Source organism: Mobula birostris, chromosome 21 (genome assembly GCF_030028105.1).
Source record: "Mobula birostris isolate sMobBir1 chromosome 21, sMobBir1.hap1, whole genome shotgun sequence".
Taxonomy (NCBI): Eukaryota; Metazoa; Chordata; class Chondrichthyes; order Myliobatiformes; family Myliobatidae; genus Mobula; species Mobula birostris.
The window spans coordinates 40,529,776-40,551,300 of record NC_092390.1 but is presented as its reverse complement, the minus strand read 5'-3'; the positions used below and the strand labels follow the sequence as shown (position 1 = coordinate 40,551,300).

Below are 21,525 nucleotides of genomic sequence, written 5' to 3'. Positions count from 1 at the left end.
TTTGCAGCGCTGCAGTTTTGAATTGTGTGCATTGGTATTACTTTCAAAAGAAGATTTAGAGTACAGTACTGTCCTTGCTGATGGTTAATTATTGGACCCAGTTTCTAGTTTTTTTTTCTAGCTTTTGATGTGTTTCCAAGTAAACGCACGCAGGTTATAAATGTTTTTCAAGATTGCTGAATGAATACGACGAAGATGTGGTTTGCAGTAATCTCTTACTGTCGGCACTCTTCAGATTTGCAAGGACAGCCTTTAACTGTTGCACAAGGAGAGATGAAGTGGTGGGTACACAGATGCCTATATTTGTGTTTGTGTATTTGTGTAACGATATTTATGTAATTTAACATTGTATGGAACCAGAATGTGTATATTTGATCCAAGAACTTCAGGATTCCCCGATAAGAAGGTACTTTGAATTGTGTTCAATATACTTTGTTTCTAAAGTGACCTGTGCGATTTGTGATATTTTGTAGTTTAAACGAAGGTATTTTATTAAATAAGAATTACCATTCTATTTTGTTCAACCTTTATTAAAATGAGCGAACAGATTTACTGGTTTTCCATTTGTATTCTGTATGAAAAAAGTATCTTCGCAACAGAGACAATACGAGAATTGCAAATCTGAACGTGGTCGATTTTATTACAGGAAGTGAATAAAGTATGGGGTCAGTAAATATGTTTATGAATATGATTATCTTATTTTCATGAACATAATGTATTGTAAAAAAAAATCCGCATATGAAGGACGATGAAAGACGTGAATCGGGTGTCTTTTCGTGATGCAAACTCTGTCGCCCCATTTTCCCATGCCCTATGCCTCTTTAGACCAAATTCTCAAAGAGGTATGTGCATAGGAAAAAGGAACAACGAGTACCGAAGAAACCCTTCAAGTTTCTTGCAGTCCTGTAATAAAAACATTCATAAACTTTCATTATAATGGAATGACGGAATAACAGAAAGGACAAAATAATTATCGTCATTACATAGAAATAGCATTAAGTTTATATACAAATAATTTAAAAATATTTGCGTTGTCATAGTCATTTTGGAAAACCTAAGTTTTCCTCAAAAACATTTATCAATCCAATTAAATATAAAATACAAGCTATGAAATAGTGAAGATGTCCTATAGCCGAACTTGTTTTTGAGAAAAATACTTGCGTTGTAAAATCATCCTTTGTATTGCAATATTCAGTAATAGATAAACGTTCGGCTGCCGATTTCTGGTCTTTTTAAGCATCGAAGCATCAAACCACAATAATGAAATAAAATATATTCATTTTCATTATTATTACAGTAATTAGGAATTATGTACGATTGTTTTCGGCTACAAAGGCATTGCTGTACTCACCTCTCTTGCAGACAGAATGCTGAGAAGCCACGTCCCATCTACATTTATCCTGTTTGAAAGACCTTGAGAGCTTATTTAGCAAAACAGTGTAACTGTTTTCGAAACGTATTTTTTAAAAAAATCAGCATCAGACTCCGGCCAAGGTCTTTGCTGCACCTGCAAGAGCTTTCAGCACAAAGGTCTTGTTCAAACGGAAAAGAATGTATCTATGACATGGTCAGAGGGGGCCTGATAATGTATAATTGGGGGAAAATAGAGAAAAGAAGTACAATGTTAATATTGTGTGTTCAGTATTAGGAACAATTTTTGTTATTATCTGTTGATAGGTCTTATGCGTCAATGCATCCAAAATGATAATATAATGGAGAACTTGCAGTTCCAAGAAGTTTACAGTAAGTTTCCTTCTTATCTCCTCTCTCCCTTCCAACAGATAGGACAGGACCCAGGCACCAAGGACAGAGTACAAAGATTTTTTTTACTGCAGTACAAACAAATCTTGCTGACCCCAAGGACAAGAAAACCAGATCTCCATGATTCAGGGATAATGCTACATAATAAATCTTTTAAACTATTAGTATATTGTTGTCCACATTGGAATGCACCATAGAATTTAGCTGTTTTTGGTTTTAAATTCATGCATATATTTCATAAAGATATTTACACAATTTCGCTTTAGGTAAGTGTTCTGTCTGCTGCAAATCCTTGTGTTGTGCCCTTATGTAAATCAGCCTTGACATTCCTTTCAGTCTAAAGAGTTGGATGTCAGGCTGTCATTAACAGCAAGAAGATTTAATATTAGAAAGAATGGTTGGAGATTTGTTGTTGAAAGAATGAATCTATTCCATTTGTCATCACTTAAGTAGCTTCTAATGGGTTTGTTTGTTTGGGAAATGATCACCCTATTAAACTCTGCCTGAAAGGGACAGTGAAAGTTAATAGGCTGTTCAAATGAAAAACAGTAAGATTGAGTAGACTATCCTCCTGATGCCCACAGAGATGGACTTACTAATGTACCGATAGAGGAGGTAAGGATAACCTTTCCATAAACAGCTTTAACTCATTGTCTCCTTAGCCAAAATGAGTAAACCTGGAGCTGCTGATCCAAGTGATCACCAATGATCTTATCAATCTTTTGCCTGATTGATTGGACAGTGGCAGGAGCAAACATAGAAATTTTGGGCTGATGGTTGAACAGTTTCCTTAAATCCTGTGTCATTCAATGATTCTAAAATTTCCAGTTTCCTGAACACCCTGCTTTAAATTTGCTATCAGCACAATATCTGGATGAAGAGGAGGATTCCTCCTCCATTTGGACTGTTACTTCTATGTGGTCATTGAAAAGTGTAGAGGTAGATGGCACTGGCTTTTGTTGTGCTCTTTGAATTAGTTAAAAGTGGAGCAATATAAGCAAAGCCCACCCACCCTTGAGCACATCTACATGAAACTGTGTTGCAGGAAAGCAGCATCTATTATCGGGACCCCACCACCCAGGGCATGCTCTCCCCTCGCTGCAGGCATCAGGAAGAAGGTACAGGAGCGTGAGGGCTCACAGCATCAGATTCAGGAGCAGTTATTATCCTTCAACCATCAGACACTTGAACAAAAGGGGATAACGCCACTCAACTTCCCTTGCCCTATCATTGAAATGTTCCCACAACTAATAGACTCGCTTTGAAGGGCTTTTCATCTCATGTTTTCAATATTTATTGCTTATTTATTTATATATTTATTTATTGTTTTTTCTTTTTGTATTTGCATAGTCTGTTTGCACACTGATTGAATGCCCAAGTTGGAGCAGTCTTTATATTATTATTTATTATGGACTTTTTGACTATACTTGCAAGAAAATGAATCTCCAGGTTGTATGTGGTGACATATATGTACTTTGATAATAAATTTACTTTTGAACTTTGAAGTGAACAGAGCTCAGCAAACCAACACCCAAATGTTAAAAAGTAGTTCCAGACTACTTTTTAACTGTTAAGAATATAAAGTTTTATTTTAATCAAGTATTTACAAGATTATAAAGTTTGATTTTTATCTACTTTGTACTGAATTGCGAAAACTGGAACATAGAATAGTACAGCACATTACAGGCCCTTCGGCCCACAATGTTGTGCCGACCCTCAAACCCTGCCTCCCATATAAACCCCCACCTTAAATTCCTCCATATACCTGTCTAGTAGTCTCTTAAACTTCATGAGTGTATCTGCCTCCACCACTGACTCAGGCAGTGCATTCCATGCACCAACCACTCTCTGAGTAAAAAACCTTCCTCTAATATCCCCCTTGAACTTCCCACCCCTTACCTTAAAGCCATGTCCTCTTGTATTGAGCAGTGGTGCCCTGGGGAAGAGGCGCTGACTAACCACTCTATCTATTCCTCTTATTATCTTGTACACCTCTCCTCTCCTCTCATCCTCCTTCTCTCCAAAGAGTAAGGCCCTAGCTCCCTTAATCTCTGATCATAATCCATACTCTCTAAACCAGGCAGCATCCTGGTAAATCTCCTCTGTACCCTTTCCAATGCTTCCACATCCTTCCTATAGTGAGGCGACCAGAACTGGATACAGTACTCCAAGTAAATTGGGCGGCTCTAGTTAGATTCATGATCAGAGATGAATTGGTTGAATTAGGGAGCCAACAATCATTGGGAGCTCCCTATTCTGAATACAGTTTAGTAACCTCTGAGAGGAAGGGTTTCTGATTTGAAGTACTCAGCCTCAGTCTGGTTTTTCTTTCAACCACAGGGGTCACAATATCCGGTACCACTCACTACCAAATTCTGTATACTGCCAAATTCTGTATACCGCCAAATGAACCAACATTGCTGTGAGCCAAGCTGAACAACACAGTACATATAACACACACACAACACAAAGATAATTTTACCACAAATAAATTAACAAATAATAAGGTACTTTTACAACACAAATCAAAGAGTGAAGAGTATACGCTACTGGTGCTCCATACATTATGGTACCTGAGTGGTGGTAAGGTGTTCAGTCATCTCAGGTCCTGGGGAAAGCAGCGTGTTTGTGTTTCACTTCCTGACAGTCCTTGTCCTGATGCTACACTACCTCCTGCATGATGGTAGGGGATCAAAGAGATTGTTAGATGCTGAGGGACCTGCACATTGAGCGCTCCTGATAAATATCCTGGATGGGTGGAAGAGAGACCCTGAAGTTCCTCTCAGCAGTCCTCACAATCCTTTGTAGGGACTTGCGGTTAGCTGGCTTGCAATTCTCATACTAGACGATGATGCATTGGTCAGGACAATCTCAATGGTGCTCCTGTAAAAATGGGGGAGCGTGGGGGGTAGCCTTGCTTGCCTCAATGTCCTCAGAAAGTGAAGATGCTGCTGTGCTTTCTTGGCTAAAGAAGGTGGTATTGAGAGACCTGGTGAGATTGTCCATTATGTACATTCCCAGAAACTGGGTGCTCCTAACTCTCCCCACAAAGGAGCTGTTTATGTATAGTGAGGAGTGGTCAGCCTGCATCTTTCTAAAGTCCACATCATCTCTTCAGTCTTGTTAACATTGAGACACAAGTTATTTGCATGCATCCTCATTATATTACTGACATTTAAAAGCAAACTATTGCCACGTTTTCACATAGCATGACATAGCAAAATCAATTTACAATAAAATCTAAAAGCGCATTCAGTTCTTCAGAAAGCTAAAATAGGGAGATAGCACGTCATTTGTACTTTTCAAGCTTCCTGTAACATAAACCTACTTGAAACATAAAGTAAGCATAAACAAAATGAACAGAATGAGAGATACATAACTTCAAAGTCTCATGCCTCTGCAAACAGGCTGTATTGAATAATCTGAATTTGGCGAACACTTGGGTGAATGAAAGTTGTGGATCATGCTGGGAGCTGGTACCATCGTCATCCAGTCACACTTCACTGACACACTGTCTAAATCACTCACTCAGCAGCACTGAAATGATAATAGCACAAAGGAGGCTATTTGGTTCATCAAGTCCATGCTGCTCTCTGTGGAGAAATCCTGTCAGTCTCCTTGCCCAGCTCTGTCCCTGCAGTCATGCAAGTCTGTTTTTCTCAAATACTAATTGAATTTTAATTCAAAAGTATTGATCGTCCCTGCTTTCACTGCCATGGAGACAGTCAGTTCCAAGCCCTTATGAATCATAGTTTGAAAGGTTCTTCCTTATCACCCCTTGAATCTGTTGCTCAAAACTGTAGATCTGTGACCCTGGACCACCATTGTAGGTGAGGTCAATGGTTATGGGGTGAAGGCAACAGATTGAAGTTGAGAGGGGAAATAAATCAGCTGTGTTGGCATGGTGGAGCAGACTCCAATGGCCTAATTCTGCTCTTACGTTTTCTGGTCGTAGGGTCTTTGTTTCAATATGTGCCTGTTAAAAAAATAACCCAGTTCATCCAAATGTCAGCGTCTTTCGGCACATTCTGTCAAACACCACTTGCTTTTGAAACACCATTGCATTTATATGTAACCAGGAAATTCAGGCAGCCATTTTGTAGACAGTGTAATGGATAAATCACAGAGTATGCTTTTGTGGAAATGAATGATGAGAGAAGAAGAGGAGCTCTGGCGATGGAACCCCATGAGACAGGTTTAGCAAACGGATGCTATCTGAACACTCAATATTGCAGAATGTTGTGTAAGGTGAGAGAGAGAACGAGAACTGTTGAATCCTAGCTGATGAGGCAATGCAGACCAGAATGGAGAGGGCAAGGCTGCTTTCTGTCCTCCACCTGTTAACATGATTTATATGCAAAGAAATAGCCAGAGCTGCTAAGGTCTACCTTCAGAGTACAACAGTGACAACAGTTGAATGAGAATTTTATAACCAAGCCCAAGAGACAAAGCTCTAATTCAAACCCAAAAGGCTTCTACACCCGATAACCAGTCGACTCATATCTTGCTGGAAGAAACTTCTTGAAAGAACACAGAATTATTACTATAATACACAAGATGTACAGTGTACACAGCATTAAGTTTTGCTTGATTTGATTCCATATGGTTGATTGAAGACACTCCTCCTCTCACTTCTGTAACTAACTTTCCCCAACTCTTCCATAGTGCGATATGATTTCTTCCGTCTCACAGGTTCCTCTCACTGCCACAGTACTCCCTGTCCCCTCTATTTATATTCCCTCACACAGCTCAGCGCACTGACTCCTTGATTCCATGAACCACAGTGCCAGGAGATTCTGAAGAAATGACCATTATATGTATTTCCTCTTCCAAGGACTTTTCTATCACACGTGCACATGTTGGGTCTTAAGCAGGAGAGCGTATCTGAACTGATGCCAGTACGATACTGATCCATTAGCATTTTCAGCTGTGTTATGAATTTTAGGCTCCGATTTCTTCATTTAGAAAAAACAACATCCACATGCAAGGGCATGTTTAATTAAATAAAATATCTGTTAGATGTTAACAGCAGAAGCACAGACAACTATGGCCTAATATGTTTTGTCTGTTTTGTAAATTTGGAATAGTTGTTAGTGGTATCATTTCTGTGTAATTTCAAAAACTTACTGCTTTATGTATTTAATTCTAGGTGACAATGTATACATTGAAGGAAGCAACAGCTTGAGTCGAAACACGAAAATTCAGAAGTTCTTGCAGGCACACAAAGTGACTGCCTGTGTTTAGATATTAAATTTTCATTATAAGACTCAAATTCCAAGTTCAAAGTAAATTTATTATCTAAGTATGTTTATGTCACCATATACTACCCTGAGGTTCATTTTTTTAATATAGGCATTCACAGTAGAATAAAGAAATACGATAGAATCAATGCAAAAATGCACACAAAGACTGACAAGCAACCAATCTGTATAAGAAGCCTGCAAATACAAAAAACCCACAAATAATAAACAAACAAATAAATAAATACACAATTATATAAATAATTAATACCGAGAACATGAGTTGTAGGGTCCTTGAAAGTGAGTCCATAGGTTTGAAGTTCATTGTTGAAGTGAATGAAGTCATCCATGCTGGTCCAGGAGCTGGATAGTAACTGCTCCTGAACCTGGTGGTATGGGACCTAAGGTTCCAGTCCCTCCTTTCGGATGGCAGAGGTGAGAAGAGTGCATAGCCTGAATGATGGGGGTCCTTGATGATGTCCATCATGTACTGTTAGTTACATGTTAGAATTTCTAGGTTAGGTATTCTACTGCAACCATCTCAGGTTGAAAACGGCACCCGATACGGTTATCAGCTTGAGGTGATCTCCCATTTGCCAAGGCATTTTTATGTATTACATTGAAACCAGCTGAATTTGTTCCCTGTTTCTCAGTTGTCTAGCAAGTTGTTACTTTTCCAGCTCTGAATGAGAAAATGTTTCTCTCTTTGCCGTATTTTGGGAAAGGTTGAATTAAATGACTAGGAAAAGCTCTTAAAAGTAATATGGGAAAAAAAAGAAGTCTGTTGAAAATGTATGCTGCATGGATCAGGTTTCCAAACTGCCAGAAAAACTAAAGTAATAACAATAATGCTCAGACAGACCTTGACTGTATTATCAGCGATTAACTGTTTATATACTTTTTGTGTGGCACTTGCTCCCTGTAGTCTAATTCAGACTGAAGGTTCCATCTTATGCTTTAGTCTATTGACAGTTTATATTGTTCTTGATAAGCTGAGAGTTTTACTTATATTGGACAAAGAACTTTACTAAATAAAGTTTAACCTTACTGATCTAAAATGGTAACTCCTATGCACCACAAGAGCAACAGAAAACGTGCAGCAAGTAGCCACAATCCTTTGCAAAACAGAGTTTCAAAACACCTTGCTTTAATGGGGACATGAAGAAGACATTATGGTCCCATTATACTACATTTCATTTGTAGTATTGACTATTGCTTTGTAAAACTATACAAAGAACGGTATAAGGGGCAGCATGGCAGCATAACAGATCAAGGTTCCATTCCTGCTGCTATCTGCGAGGAGTTTGTATTTTTCCCCATGCCCACCTGGGTTTCCTCTGGATTATCTGGTATCCTCCCACATTCCAAAGATGTATGGGTTAGAGTTAGTGAGTAGTGGGCATGCTACGTTGGCACTAGAAGCATGGCAACACTTGTGGGCTGCCCAGCACAAACCTTGCTGATTTGATTTGATGCAAGCAATGTATTTCACGGTATGTTTTGATGTTTAGATGAATATGTGACAAATAAAGTTAATTTCTCTCTCTCTCTCTCTCTCTCTCTCTGCTTCTGAGAGTTTAGTTTACTCACAAGTCCCACAAATATAGTGGAATAAATGGAAAGCAGAAATTGAGGCAGAAAACCAATAACATTCACTTTAGTGGTACCTATCCATTTGATGGTCCTGTAATAAAGCAGTTGCCAATAGTGTTTTTTTAATGGTTTTCATCTGTTAGGGATATCTAATCGTGGAAATACTGGTGACGGTGGGCCTGTCTATAATGTTCATGATGTACATCTCTGATTGTGAATATATTCATGTAAAACAAACTGATACAGAGGAAAACTTAATTGCTATATATTGACAGGCTTCATCTTACACCAGTTATACTTCCACATCCTTTCCTAGTGTATTTCTGGAATTACACACTTCTCGATTAATCCATTGAGTATGTGCGTCAAATATCAAGGTATGTGGCAGATACCAAAGGCTGCTTTGTGCTGTGCTTAGTATTGCCAGGCATGCATTGACTTATTTTTGTTTAGGTGCTTTACTTCCTATCTGATGATTAGCGTTCTCTTTCAATATTTTTATTAGTTTCTGCATAGAAGAATACAGAGTACAAGAAGATATATATTATAAGTCAAAAGAAAAAAAACAAAATAGTATCAAATACATTGTATTAAAAATACAGCTCTGACTTTGGTAGTGGGTTTAGGTTTTTGTTTCTGTATAAAAAATATTATATTTCAATATTATGATTTAATTTAATTTTGATGAATACAGTGTTTTGTAATTAGCGTTCAACTTATAGTATGTTACCTCCAGTTCCCTGTACATTAATCATGCCGACTAATTTCCTGTGTGAGACCTATCTGAAAGTCGTCCGAAAATCCAACTGCACCACATTTAACTTTTCTGTCATTCACTTTCAGTGGTAGATTAGTTAAAGGAGATAACACTTTCGTAAATCCATGCTGACTCCCTTCAGTCCTATTATTCTTTTTAAGTTGCTCTGTTATTACATCCATTATTATAAATTGTAGCAATTTGTCTTCTACTGACATCATGCTAATAGGTCATTAGTTCCCTGCTTTCTGACTTCTTTACTTCTTAAATAATGATGTCATTTTTTTGGCTATCCGCCAATTCACAGGAATTATTCCACAATCTGTATAATTTTGGAAGATGAAAAATCAGAATCAGGTTTATTATCACTGGCATGTGACATGAAGTTTGTTAACTTAGCAGCGGCAGTTCAATGCAACACATAATCTAGTAGAGAAAAAGATAAAATAAAATAAAATAAAATAAACAAGTAAATCAATTACGTATATTGAATAGATTTTAAAAAAGTGCAAAAACAGAAATACTGTACATTAAAAAAAAGTGAGGTAGCGTCCAAAGATTCAATGTCCATTTAGGAATTGGATGGCGGAGGAGAAGAAGCTGTTCCTGAATAGCTGAGTGTGTGCCTTCAGGCTTCTGTATCTCATCCCTGATGGTAACAGTGAGAAGAGGGCATGCCCTGGGTGCTGGAGGTCCTTGATAATCTATTTTAAAACTGTGAGATATGAATTTATTAGGTCCTTGGGACCAGTTGTTTCAGGCCCTGTTATAATTGAGTGACTCGTTAAGCCATTTCAGAGGGAATTCAATTGCCTGCGCTGTTGAAGTGATACCAACACCACAAACGACAGGGTGAAAATAAGAAGCTTCCATGCCTAATAAGCATAGGCCTAGAATTTGTAGACAGAAAAAGAATCATGCAAGTAAACTAAAGATAAATCCCAAAATATACATTGGCTTTCAGTTACATGCAGAACTATTGACATTTCTCTGCAAATTCTGGACCATTTGTGGTTAACAAAAACTTGGCAACTTTCTTGTCGCTGAACTCAAAATGGAACAGTTGGTAAGAGCTCATGGGTTCTGCATTTGTAATGGTGTGCTCTCCCTTTTTTCTACAAATTTTCCATTACTTTTCATCAGTGGTATGTCAGTATGAAATCCTGCATTATATATGGCCCCTTCTCTTCAATAAAAAATCAGTGTCAAACCAGGTTATGGTAACTAACTTTGAAAGAGCAAGAAAATATGCTTGCCATGTTTTACGCACCTTTTCACTTCTGAGTCTTTCTTTCAGATCTTGATACCAAATGTATTCCTCTGATCCAGGCATCCCTTTGCCTTTTGTACTATCTCGGAACTTGGACATTTGTCTCTGTGTTAGTGTTCTTGATATGTGAAAATGAGTATGTGTTTAATGTTTTCATTCTTTTTATCTTCCTTTTTGCAGTTAGTGTTTTAACATTAATATTCTTCTCTGTCGTGGTTCTGTATGTGTGTGTGGATCTTAATTTTCTGTCTGAGCTCGCTCCAGCTGGATGTTCTTTGATTACTTAGCTTGCTTTTGCACTGAGGCACTGGGAGAGCATCTTTTCTGTACTTCCACTTCTATCCTGTGTCTCATAAGATCTGCCCTCCTGTTTTCCTGAGAAAAATAATACTTCTGGGCAAATGTAAGAAAATAATCACACATCTACAGATGTTCCCATTCCTCATATGCATAGAGCTATACTGTGTCTTCTTTACATATTAACAGCAAATATAGTGAAACTGATCTAAATTCTAATCACAAAAATGCATTCATATGAGATTCGCTTGCCACCTGTAATAATAAGGTTGCTAAAGTATTGAAAATAAATTAGTTGATAAAATAATTAAAGTGGCTTTTGTATATTGATCTACTAAAACGCCTAATGTCAAAGTACCAGGACTAAGTTCTCAATTTTATATTAGAAGAATGGGCAGGGTAATTGGTTCTCTGTTGACATTAAAGTGTTTCATGTGTTTAACTTCCTCTGTTGGTAAATGGAGCACATGCCCTTTATGCCCAAGTATGGTGTGGTTAAAGTTAATAACTCCTAGTGCAAGTGGGTGACTGAGTATCTCTGGAATCTCCCTTATCTTTTCACCTTGAATCTCTCCATTTCAACATTGTATATTTCGGTCTGTTCTCAATCTCTTCCTGTGTCGTTACTGCTTTAGAATCAACAGGGGTTTCTGCTTTGAAAGAGATTTTCAAACACGCAACAATATCTGTTTTGAAATTGAGATTAGAACCTATATAATTTGCACGTTTTAAAAATGGTTTGAAATTAATTTTAAAGGAATACGTCATTTATAGGCTTGGTTTTGGCTAGTGCCTCATGATGCTCAGTTTGCATATCTGTACTAAGGGGGATGGGAGGCAGTCCTCCCCGGAACTCAGAGCAGCGCTTTGTACTGGAGTTCACACAACTGGGATATTTCAATGCGAGGATGACAACATGACATAAATATAAAAGGGTTTGCTGATGGAATGCAAAATGTGGAATAACTGAGAGTGTGCGTATATTAGAACCAAACCCACTGTAAATGCTATGATTACCCTTTAATGTTCCTCAAGCTACGTAGCTGGTAAAATGGATTAAAAGTGTATTGATTAAGGACAAATGTTGCTAGGAAAAATTTCATGTGGTATAACAAAACTTTGCATTGAATCAGGCCACAGAAAAGTGGTCAGCACTACGCCCAGAAATCATTCAGTTTTAATTGGCAATTATCAACCAGACTAAGTAGCAGATACTTAGATTCTCTTTGGGAGATGGGCAGAAGAACTGTGGATGTGGGCACATTACAATCTATTCAAATTCTCACTCAGATGTAATCTGGGATTTGCCACAAAACTGGCTAGAGGCAAAATACAGTCCTATACTCGCAGTGAACATTGCTGCCTCCATTTTACATAGCTCGTCCAGCTCTTGTTAAAATTACTTGGTCATATATCCAAAGCTCCATATTCTATACTAGGCATGATCACCTTCTGGATGTCTTTTGAAGCATTACTCAGGCACTTAAAACATGATTTATGTTATTTGTACAAGGATTGCCGCAAACCAGACTGGGTGGTTTTCCAGCCAGTGATCTAAAATACAATGCAAAACAATAATGGCTTCAATCATTTTATTCCCTGGAATAAGAAACCTTAACAGGAGGGTGGAGGGTCCTTACTGAAATACTTAATGTACCGGTCAATTCACTCGAGATTGATGTGGAACAGAGGTGCTGCTGGTCGCTTGGAAGGAGGACGGTTACAAGTTCAGCATCTCACCAGCTTGGAAGAGACTTCTTCCTCCTAATGAACAAGAGATCACACAGAGACCTAACCTACCTCAGCAACAGAGGGCCCAAGTAACCGGCTAGGTAAGCCCACTAACAATGTTCCACTGTGGTGATCACGATGACTTTGCTCTGATCTACAGTAATCATTCTCATTATTATATGTGTTACTACATAAAGGTAAAGGCATTTTGATCTCAATCTACAAGTGCAAATATCTTTTGTTTCTGTTGTGTCATGACAGATTTCAGGAGCGGCTTCTTTCTCTACATCACCTGGACACCATAGTGCAGAGCAGGAAGAGCATGTAGGAACACTCACAACACACTGGAGGAACTCAGCAGGCCAGGCAGCATCCGTGGAAACGATCAGTCAAGGTTTCGGGCTGGAACCCTTTGTCAGGACTGAAGAGGGAAGGGGCATAGGCCCTATAAAGAAGGTGGGGGGAGGGTGGGAAGGAGAAGGCTGGTCAGTTCCAGGTGAAAAACCAGTAAGGGGAAAGATAAAGGGGTGGGGGAGGGGAAGCAGGGAGGTGATAGGCAGGAAAGGTGAAGAAAGAATATGGGAAAACACAATGGGTAGTAGAAGGAGGTGGAACCATGAGGGAGGTAGTAGGCAGCTGGGGGAGGGGGCAGAGTGACATAGGGATGGGGGAAAGGAATTACCGGAAATTGGAGAATTCAATGTTCATACCAAGGGGCTGGAGACTACCTAGACAGTATATGAGATGTTGCTCCTCCAACCTGAGTTTAGCCTCATCATTGCAGTAGAGGAGGCCATGTACAGACATATCTGAATGGGAGTGGGAAGCAGAGTTGAAGTGGGTGGCTACTGGGTGATTCTGTCTGTTTTGGCAGATGGAGCGGAGGTGCTCGACGAAGCGGTTCCCCAATCTGCGTCGGGTTTCACCGATGTAGAGGAGGCCACACCGGGAGCACCGGATGCAAAAGATGACCCCAACAGACTCACAAGTGAAGTGTTGCCTCACTTGGAAGTACTGTTTGGGGCCCTGAATGGTGGCAAGAGAGGAGGTGTAGGGACAGGTGTAGCACTTGCGCTTACAGGGATAAGTGCCAGGTGGGAGATCCGTGGGGAGGGACACGTGGACCAGGGAGTTACAGAGGGACTGATCCCTGCGGAAGGCGGAGAGGGGTGGAGAGGGAAATATGTGCTGGTAGGTTCCAGGTGAAAAACCAGGGAAAGATAAAGGCCTTCTCCTTCCCACCCTCCCCCCACCTTCTTTATAGGGCCTCTGCCCCTTCCCCCTACAGTCCTGACGAAGGGTTCCAGCCCGAAACATCAACTAATCGTTTCCATGGATGCTGCCCGATCCGCTGAGTTCCTCCAGTGTGTTGTGAGTGTTGCTTTGACCCCAGCATCTGCAGATTGTTTTGTGTTTACGTAGAGCATTTAGGAACAGGAGGGCTGTTTGGTGAGAGAAGGGGAGATATCGATGATGATAGTGATTATGAGCAAACTTTATTATGGAATCTGACACCTGATTGCACTACCTCAGATTCTGAACTTCAAGGGGCAAGTAGGTTAGGCAAGAAGGAAAGAGGCTTCAGGGGGATGAATCAAGCATTAGTCACAGGAAATGTGACATGAGGTTTCACTACATTGGTACATTGAGTTTGAGGGTGATCCATGCATCCCATGGAAGACTGTCATGCAAATACATTCTGAGATAATGAAATATGTCACAGGATGCTACCCAGAACCAGGAGACCATAACCTCTGTTCTGGAGAACATGCGCATTTCTTTCCAGCAGCTCTGTGTCAATCCCACTACGTTATGCCAATAATTTCAGGAGTTGCCCATTGTGGAGTCACAGACTATTGCCACAGGATGTCTTCTTGCATCCATACAGAATCCCATTAGAGTTCTGGTGCCTGTGCTGTGGGAGTAACCTGAAGTTCTGAAAGAGCAGTGGAAGTCTGAGAAAAGCTGAAGAGAGTCATTGCTATTACTAAGCAGAAGGTGGTTGGTAAGCTGAAAAGTCTGAAGGTAGATAAGTGATCTGGATTACACCCTAGGATTCTGAAAGAGGTAGCTGAAGGTAGTGTGCAGGCATCAGTAATAATCTTTAAAGAATCACTAGACTCTGGAATGGTCCCAGAGGGCTGGAAAATTGTAAATATCACTCCACTCTGTAAGAGGGGAGGGAGGCAGAAGAAAGGAAATTATAGGTAGGTTAGCCTGATTTCAGCAGTTGGAAAGATGTTGGAGTCTATTATTAAGGATGAGGTTTTAGGGTCCTTGGTGGCACATGACAAAATAGGTCAAAGTCAACAAGCATCTGCGGATTTTCTCTTGTTTCTCTTGCTTCAACATATTTCCTTAAGAGAAAAATTTGCCCGACATATCTGTTGGAATTCTTTGAAGAAATAACAGGCCGGATAGACAAAGGAGAGTCAGTGGATGATATTCATTTGGATTTTTAGAAGGCCTTTGATAAGATGCTGCATATAAGGCTGCTTAAGAAGCTAAGAGCCCTTGGTATTACAAGAAAGATACTGGCATGGATAGAAGATTGGCTGACAGGCAGGATGCAAAGAGTGGAAATAAAGGGGTCTTTTCTAATTTGCTTTCAGTTACTGGTGGTGTGCTGCAGCAGTCGGTTTTGGGACTGCTTATTTTCATGTTGTATGTCAATAATTTGGATGAAGGAATTGATGGCTTTGTGGCAAAGTTTGTGAATGATACGAAGATAGGTGGAGGGGCAGGAAGCAGAGGCAGGATATCTGCAGAACACCTCAGACAGATTGGCAGATAGAATATATTGTAAAGAAGTGCATGCTCATGCTCTTTAGTAGAAGGAATAAAGGGATGGAATATTTTCTAAATGCAGAGAAAATTCAACAATCAGAGATGTAAAGGGACTAGGGAGTCCTTGTGGAGGATTCCCTAAAGGTTAACTTCCAGGTTGAGTCGATGGTAAGGATGGCAAATGCATTGTTATTTTGAGAGGACTAGAGTACAAAAGCAAGAAGTAATGTTGAGGCTTTATAAGGCATTGGTCAAGTTGCACTTGGAGTATTGTGAACAAGAGAAAATCTGAAGACGCTGGAAATCCTGCTGAAAGGTCTTGGCCTGAAACATTGACTGTTTACTCTTTTTTATAGAGGCTGCCCAGCCTGCTGAGTTCCTCCAGCATTTTGTGTGTTTTGTGTTGGAGTATTGTGAGCAGTTTTGAGCCCTTTATCTAAGAAGAGATGTGCTGGCACTGGAGGATGTGCAGAGGAGGCTCACAAGAATGATCCCAGGAATGAAAAGGTTAACATATGAGGAATGTTTAATGGCTCTCGGCCTATATTCATGGGAGTTTAGAAGAAGGGGCGTATCTCACTGAAACTTATTGAATATTGAAAGGCCTAATGAGTGAATGCAGTGATTACTATAGTGGGGGAGTCTAGGACCAGAGGGCACAGCCTTAGAATAGAGGGACATTCATTTAGAACAGAAGGAGGAACATTTTCTTTAGCCAGAGGGTAGTGAATCTGTGGAACTCATTGCCACAGATGGCTGTGCAGGCCAAGTCATTAGGATGGAAGTTTGTAGGTTCTGAATTAATCAGGATATCAAATACTCAGATTGAAGGCAGGAGAATGGGATTGAGAGGAATAATAAATCAGCCATCATGGAATGGCAGACCAGACTTGATAGAATGATTGGCCCAATTCTGCTTCTATGACCTGATTTCATGTTCTTATATCTTCATTGAGTAAGAGAATACAACATCATTAGATCTCTGTTCACATTAAACTTTTTATTCAATGCAAAATGGCAAAATTGCCATTTTGCTTGTTGCTTTAATTAGACTCAGGGTTGCAACCCATGAGGAACTCCAAGAGTTAAGAGATGTTAACTTTTGGGAGCTAGCTAGTCTATGTGAAGAGAAAGATCATTCACATCAGCAGATTGGTGTCCTGCATGAGTAGAGAGATGCCCTACAGCAGCCACTCAAGAACATTATTGCTGTCCAAAGGTAGCTGGGATAAGGTACATAGGAATTTGTCTCTCTTCTGAAGGAGCAGAGACATGCTTCCTCCCAATTCACATAGCTCATTAACGTGGATTGATTTCTGGTCAGATTGTTCAGAGAACTGGATATGAGGAGATGAGTGAAAACCCTCAGATTGGAACTACCGGCCAGCTCAACTCCATATGAGAGGGTTAAATGTTGGTGGTTCATTTAGAATGTCAGTAGGGTACTGCACCATTTTCTACTCATCTCTCCCGTAGTCACTGATGAGGTAGGGCACACTGAGAACAATTATGCCGGAACTGCCCAGTCTAATTTGTTATTCATATAATTTTACTTTGAGGCGATTTCCAGCGTGATTTACTTGGGATAAAGTTGTCACTGGATTAAAAACAATGGTGCTATGAGATCCATCAGCTTGGCTTGGCTCCCCTGTTTTCTTTTGGGCTGATTTTCTGTCTGAGTTATTAGTGTAAAATATAGCTCTCCATCTTACCTTTCGTCCAAATTGTCCGATTTGCTGGGGGTCCATGGTCAGCCTCAATGGCAGATCATCAGAGCCACATCAGGGGCGGCAGAAAGAAGCAGTTATTGGCTTTGGATCAAGCAAAAAGACCTCTCTTGGGCTCCAAAATAGCATCATGAGAGTGGGAACACTCAATGAGTAGGGGGAGGGTGACTCTGGGATGCCAGAAATCATTGTTGATCCCTCCGCAGATGTAGTGGGCTAATTGACGAAACATTGAGGAAGGAGGGTGCTCACTTGTTAACCTTGTGCCTCTCCCAACATCAAGGCAGTCTTGAGCAAGTGCTCAAGTTCCATTGGCATGAGGGGTATTAACATCTTATCCTGTGGTTTCTGATTTTGTGGATCAGAACCCATAATAGCATAGTGTTGTTTTGGAAATCATTCCTGAAAAAAGAACATTTAATTTAAATGTAACTGCTACTTTGTCCATTGTGCAGAATCAGTCTGGAAATGGTTACTTGTTGAAGTTTAACAACAAATGATACAAGATGTACAATTTGAACACAGTAATCAGTAATTGAAACTGTAGACCTAGGTCAGAGCAGAGAAGGCTGTCTGAATTCGGATACATTATTTGTAGCATCACACACTGATAATTTTTAAAAAGGAATTTATTCATAATGTGTAACTCATCCATAATTGCCAGCAATTCCTCTCTCCTTTCTTATGCTGGTTGATGATTTCATGCTGCAATGTTTACTGTGTGTACTTTCAATTATCAAGCACACATTGAGGAGATGACATACGAAGCTTTTTAAATGTTCAAAGTTAATGTTTTTGAGTGAAGGGTGATCCATGCAACCAGTAGCCAGAAATTTAGCCATCCGCGTAAAAAACAGACATTTGACAATGAAGACGGAGATAAGGACATGGCTAAAATCTTCAGCAGCCTAATGTCAGGGAAGGAAATTTGTTCTGGCCCTTTCAGCTGAATGGTTGGAACAGTACTGTAGCATTGTGGTTAGCACAATGCCTTACAGTGCCTGTGACCAGAGTTCAACTCCTGTCCCTGTCTGTAAGGAGCTTGTACATTATCCACATGACCATGAGGGTTTCCTCTTGGTACTCTGGGTTCCTCCCAATCCTGAGGTGTACAGTTAGGATTAGTGAGCTGAGGGCATGCCATGTTGACGTCGGAAGCATGTTGACACTTGCTGGCTTCCCCCTAGTGCATCCTCTGACTATTGGTTGCTGACACAAACAACACATTTTACTGTATGTTTCAATGAACACATGAGAAACAAAGATAGTCTCTTTATCTGAATGAATTTTAAAACTGATGGCTAACAGTAACTTATGATGTATGTACACATTTACTCCGCAAATCCAGAAAACCCGTGGGCGTGTGGTTGATAATGGAGGAAACAATTTGAGCTTGATATGGTGAAACCAAACTTATCAGAAAATCATGCAAAATTGAATTACTTTGCATCTTTGCTGTATGAGCAATTGACCAAATGTTCATTTCTTTATTTTTATTCTTTCTCATCTGTGAAACTACTGAACCCAAATGCAAGTTCCAGATGAAACATTTGAAATGACAGAACAGCATCTGGAAAGCACGGTATGTGTCACTGCTTCTCCAATTAACTCATGCGAAATAAGTCGCTCATCTGTAAAATGGCAACCAAGCATAACGTTTTTACTATCACTCATTCTTTGGAGCACTCTCCTGTTTTTGTAGATGTCTGTGAAGAACAAGAATTTCAGGTTGTATATTGTATGCATTTTCTGATATTAAATGGAACTACTGAGCAATTGAACTATCGAAGCAGATAGATAGCCACCACTCTACCTCAGACCCTGGAGCCACTGCATCTCTGAGCAATTATGGAGCCGGATTCACACAGGGTTTCATCTGAGAGCTTAGTACAATCATTTAGTTCTGTGATAAAATAGCAGTAGCACAAACAACTCTACAATAGCAATAATTATGGATATTTTCATTTATTTCTGATTGTTCTAAGAATAAAATTGATTAAGATTTTAAATTGTACATTTTGAGGTATTCACAGACTAGGAAAAAAATGTCAAAAAAATAGTATTAGTATCAGTATCTATTTTAGTTTGGTGGTTTTAATTTAAAATTGCTTAAGCAATAGAAAAAGAAGACAGTAATTTCTGTAAATTGTCCTTACCAACCACTGCAATGACCAAATATCCTTTTAGAAGTCAAATTTAATTTTTGTTTTACTAATAACTGTTTAAATTGTACTCTCAGGATACTGTAGCATGCAAAAATGTTGAATGTGCTATTTTGAAACAGTCAAAATAACAATCCTACGTGCTGTATGAACTAAGAAAATATTTTTGCATTAACAGATCATTTTTTCACATTCACTTATGAAAAGGATGTCAAGTTATAATACTTAGGGGTAAATGCCAAAATGAAAGTAAATGAACCATCAAAGTTTACAGAGGAGAACTCTTGGAATCTTAAAAGACTGTGGGAGTTCTTGCCTGTCTCCCCCTTTCATGGTGTAACTGAACATTCGTAGCCCATATCTCCTTTCTCAATGTGTCCTATTTTTCCAGCTCTGCCCTGATCTCAAGCCTCCTTGATAATATTTGGCTGTTGGCCAAATGTGAAAAGTAAATTGCAGAATAAATTCTGTACAAGTGTTATAATTCTAAATTGCATGAACAATTAATTGGCTTTGATCCCAAGAAAATTATTTTTCAATGACAGTAGTGCAATAACTTCTGAGTGTTCATCTAGATGGCCAAAAGGCTTTCTGCCCTACAAACATTAACTATTTTAATGGGAATAAAATAAAGGACAGATTTAAGGAGACTAAAACAGCTGGTCTGTTATTCTGGTTCTGGTAGGTTGTTGCCATTCGCAGACTTGGCTGTCATCGACTCCTTTCACTTTTCTCTTTGTTTTGGGGAGTAACGGATCAATTGGCAGACAGCTGATGTTTCCAAAAATGCAGCTGTATGTGAACTGGGAGAGAGATTTCCCAAGGGAAGGAAGGGAGGGAGGGGAAGGGAGACAAGGACGGAGAACTCTAAAACGTACCTGTTGCTGGAATGATGGCAGTAACTAAAATGGTGAAGACGTTGAGCTTGAGTATGGGATGGGAGATTTACAGTGAGGGCGAGATTAACTGCAGATAGGAGGGAACTGACCTGACCAGACAGAAAGCAAGCTTATTTTCTTCACCCAACAAAAGTAGTTGCTAAAAGCCATATACAGTATGTAAGGTGGGTGGGGGGGGGGGGAGCTCAAAGGAGATGTGCAGGGCAAGTTCTTTGCAGAGATTGGTGGGTACCTGGAATGCATTGCTGGGAGGAGGTGCATTTAAGAGTTCTTAGATAGGCTTATGAATGTGCAAAGAACAGAAGGCTATGGACATTGTGTTGGCAGAAGGCATTAACTCAGTCAGTCATTTAATTACTTCAGCAATGTTGTTTGTCAAAAAGCCTGTTCCTGTGCGGTACTGTTCTGTGTTCTATGCTTATTACTGTTTATGTCTGAAAGAGAGGGAATTATAGTTTGTAGCAGAGAAGATTTTTTGCTTTAAAGATAAAAGCAAACAACCGTAACCTGTTGATCTCTTGAATTTTCCTGAATCACATTCCACTGTGTAGTTCTTTCTGTTACTTACCCACATGGTCAAGGTGGCGCTGAGCTGTGCTCTCCATCGCGGTCGTGGCTCAGACTCGGTTGTTTTACAGTTTTTTTTTAGGTTCATGGAGATGTTTTTTGGGGATAAAGAGGGGAGTTAAGAGTCATTTTAGGGTTTGAGGACAGGGATGTGGTGGGAGTTAGAAGTCAGGTTGCAGTTTAGTCCTCCAGTCTCCATGTTCCATGCTCAAAGGGCAGTGATGCGGATACGGGTTGAAGGTCATCCACGGTCAGATGTCGGGTCGGTAGACCTGCGAGGTTGATGACTGGTAGCTCCTCCCAACCCCCTCACCCCCAGTCAGCAATTTGTTGGCAGGTTCAGGATTGGTGGTCCTTGCAGGAAGGAGGCACGATGGCTGGTGATGCCCCCAAGTATGCGAATCAGCGAGACTGGAGATTGAGACAGTGTGTTTGGCGTCCTGTCATTGATAAATCTGCAGCTTGAGACCTGCAGTTCAGGATCCTTATCCAGGGTCTTCATTCATTGTCACTGGCGAGTCTCTGAAGATTGAGGCCCAAAGGTCGATTGGAAATCCGGGAGCGAGGCCTCAAGACTGAGCTCTGTGTCTCTGCCAATGTCTGCGAATCCGTGAGTCCACGGAAGGCTGGAAGTGGCCTGTCCTGGGCTTGAAAACTGTTAGTGTGCATGGGTGGGTGGGTAGTGGGAGGGAGGAACAGGGTTTGTTTTGCTGTTGGTTTGTTGCTTGACGTGT

The 21,525-nt window shown here is 40.0% G+C and overlaps 1 pseudogene; it reads right to left on the bottom strand.

Moving 5' to 3' along the window:
- LOC140185863 (uncharacterized) overlaps window positions 1–20,829 on the bottom strand; it is a 44,619-nt pseudogene extending 23,790 nt beyond the window's left edge.
- Between the last annotated feature and the right edge of the window lie 696 nt (window positions 20,830–21,525).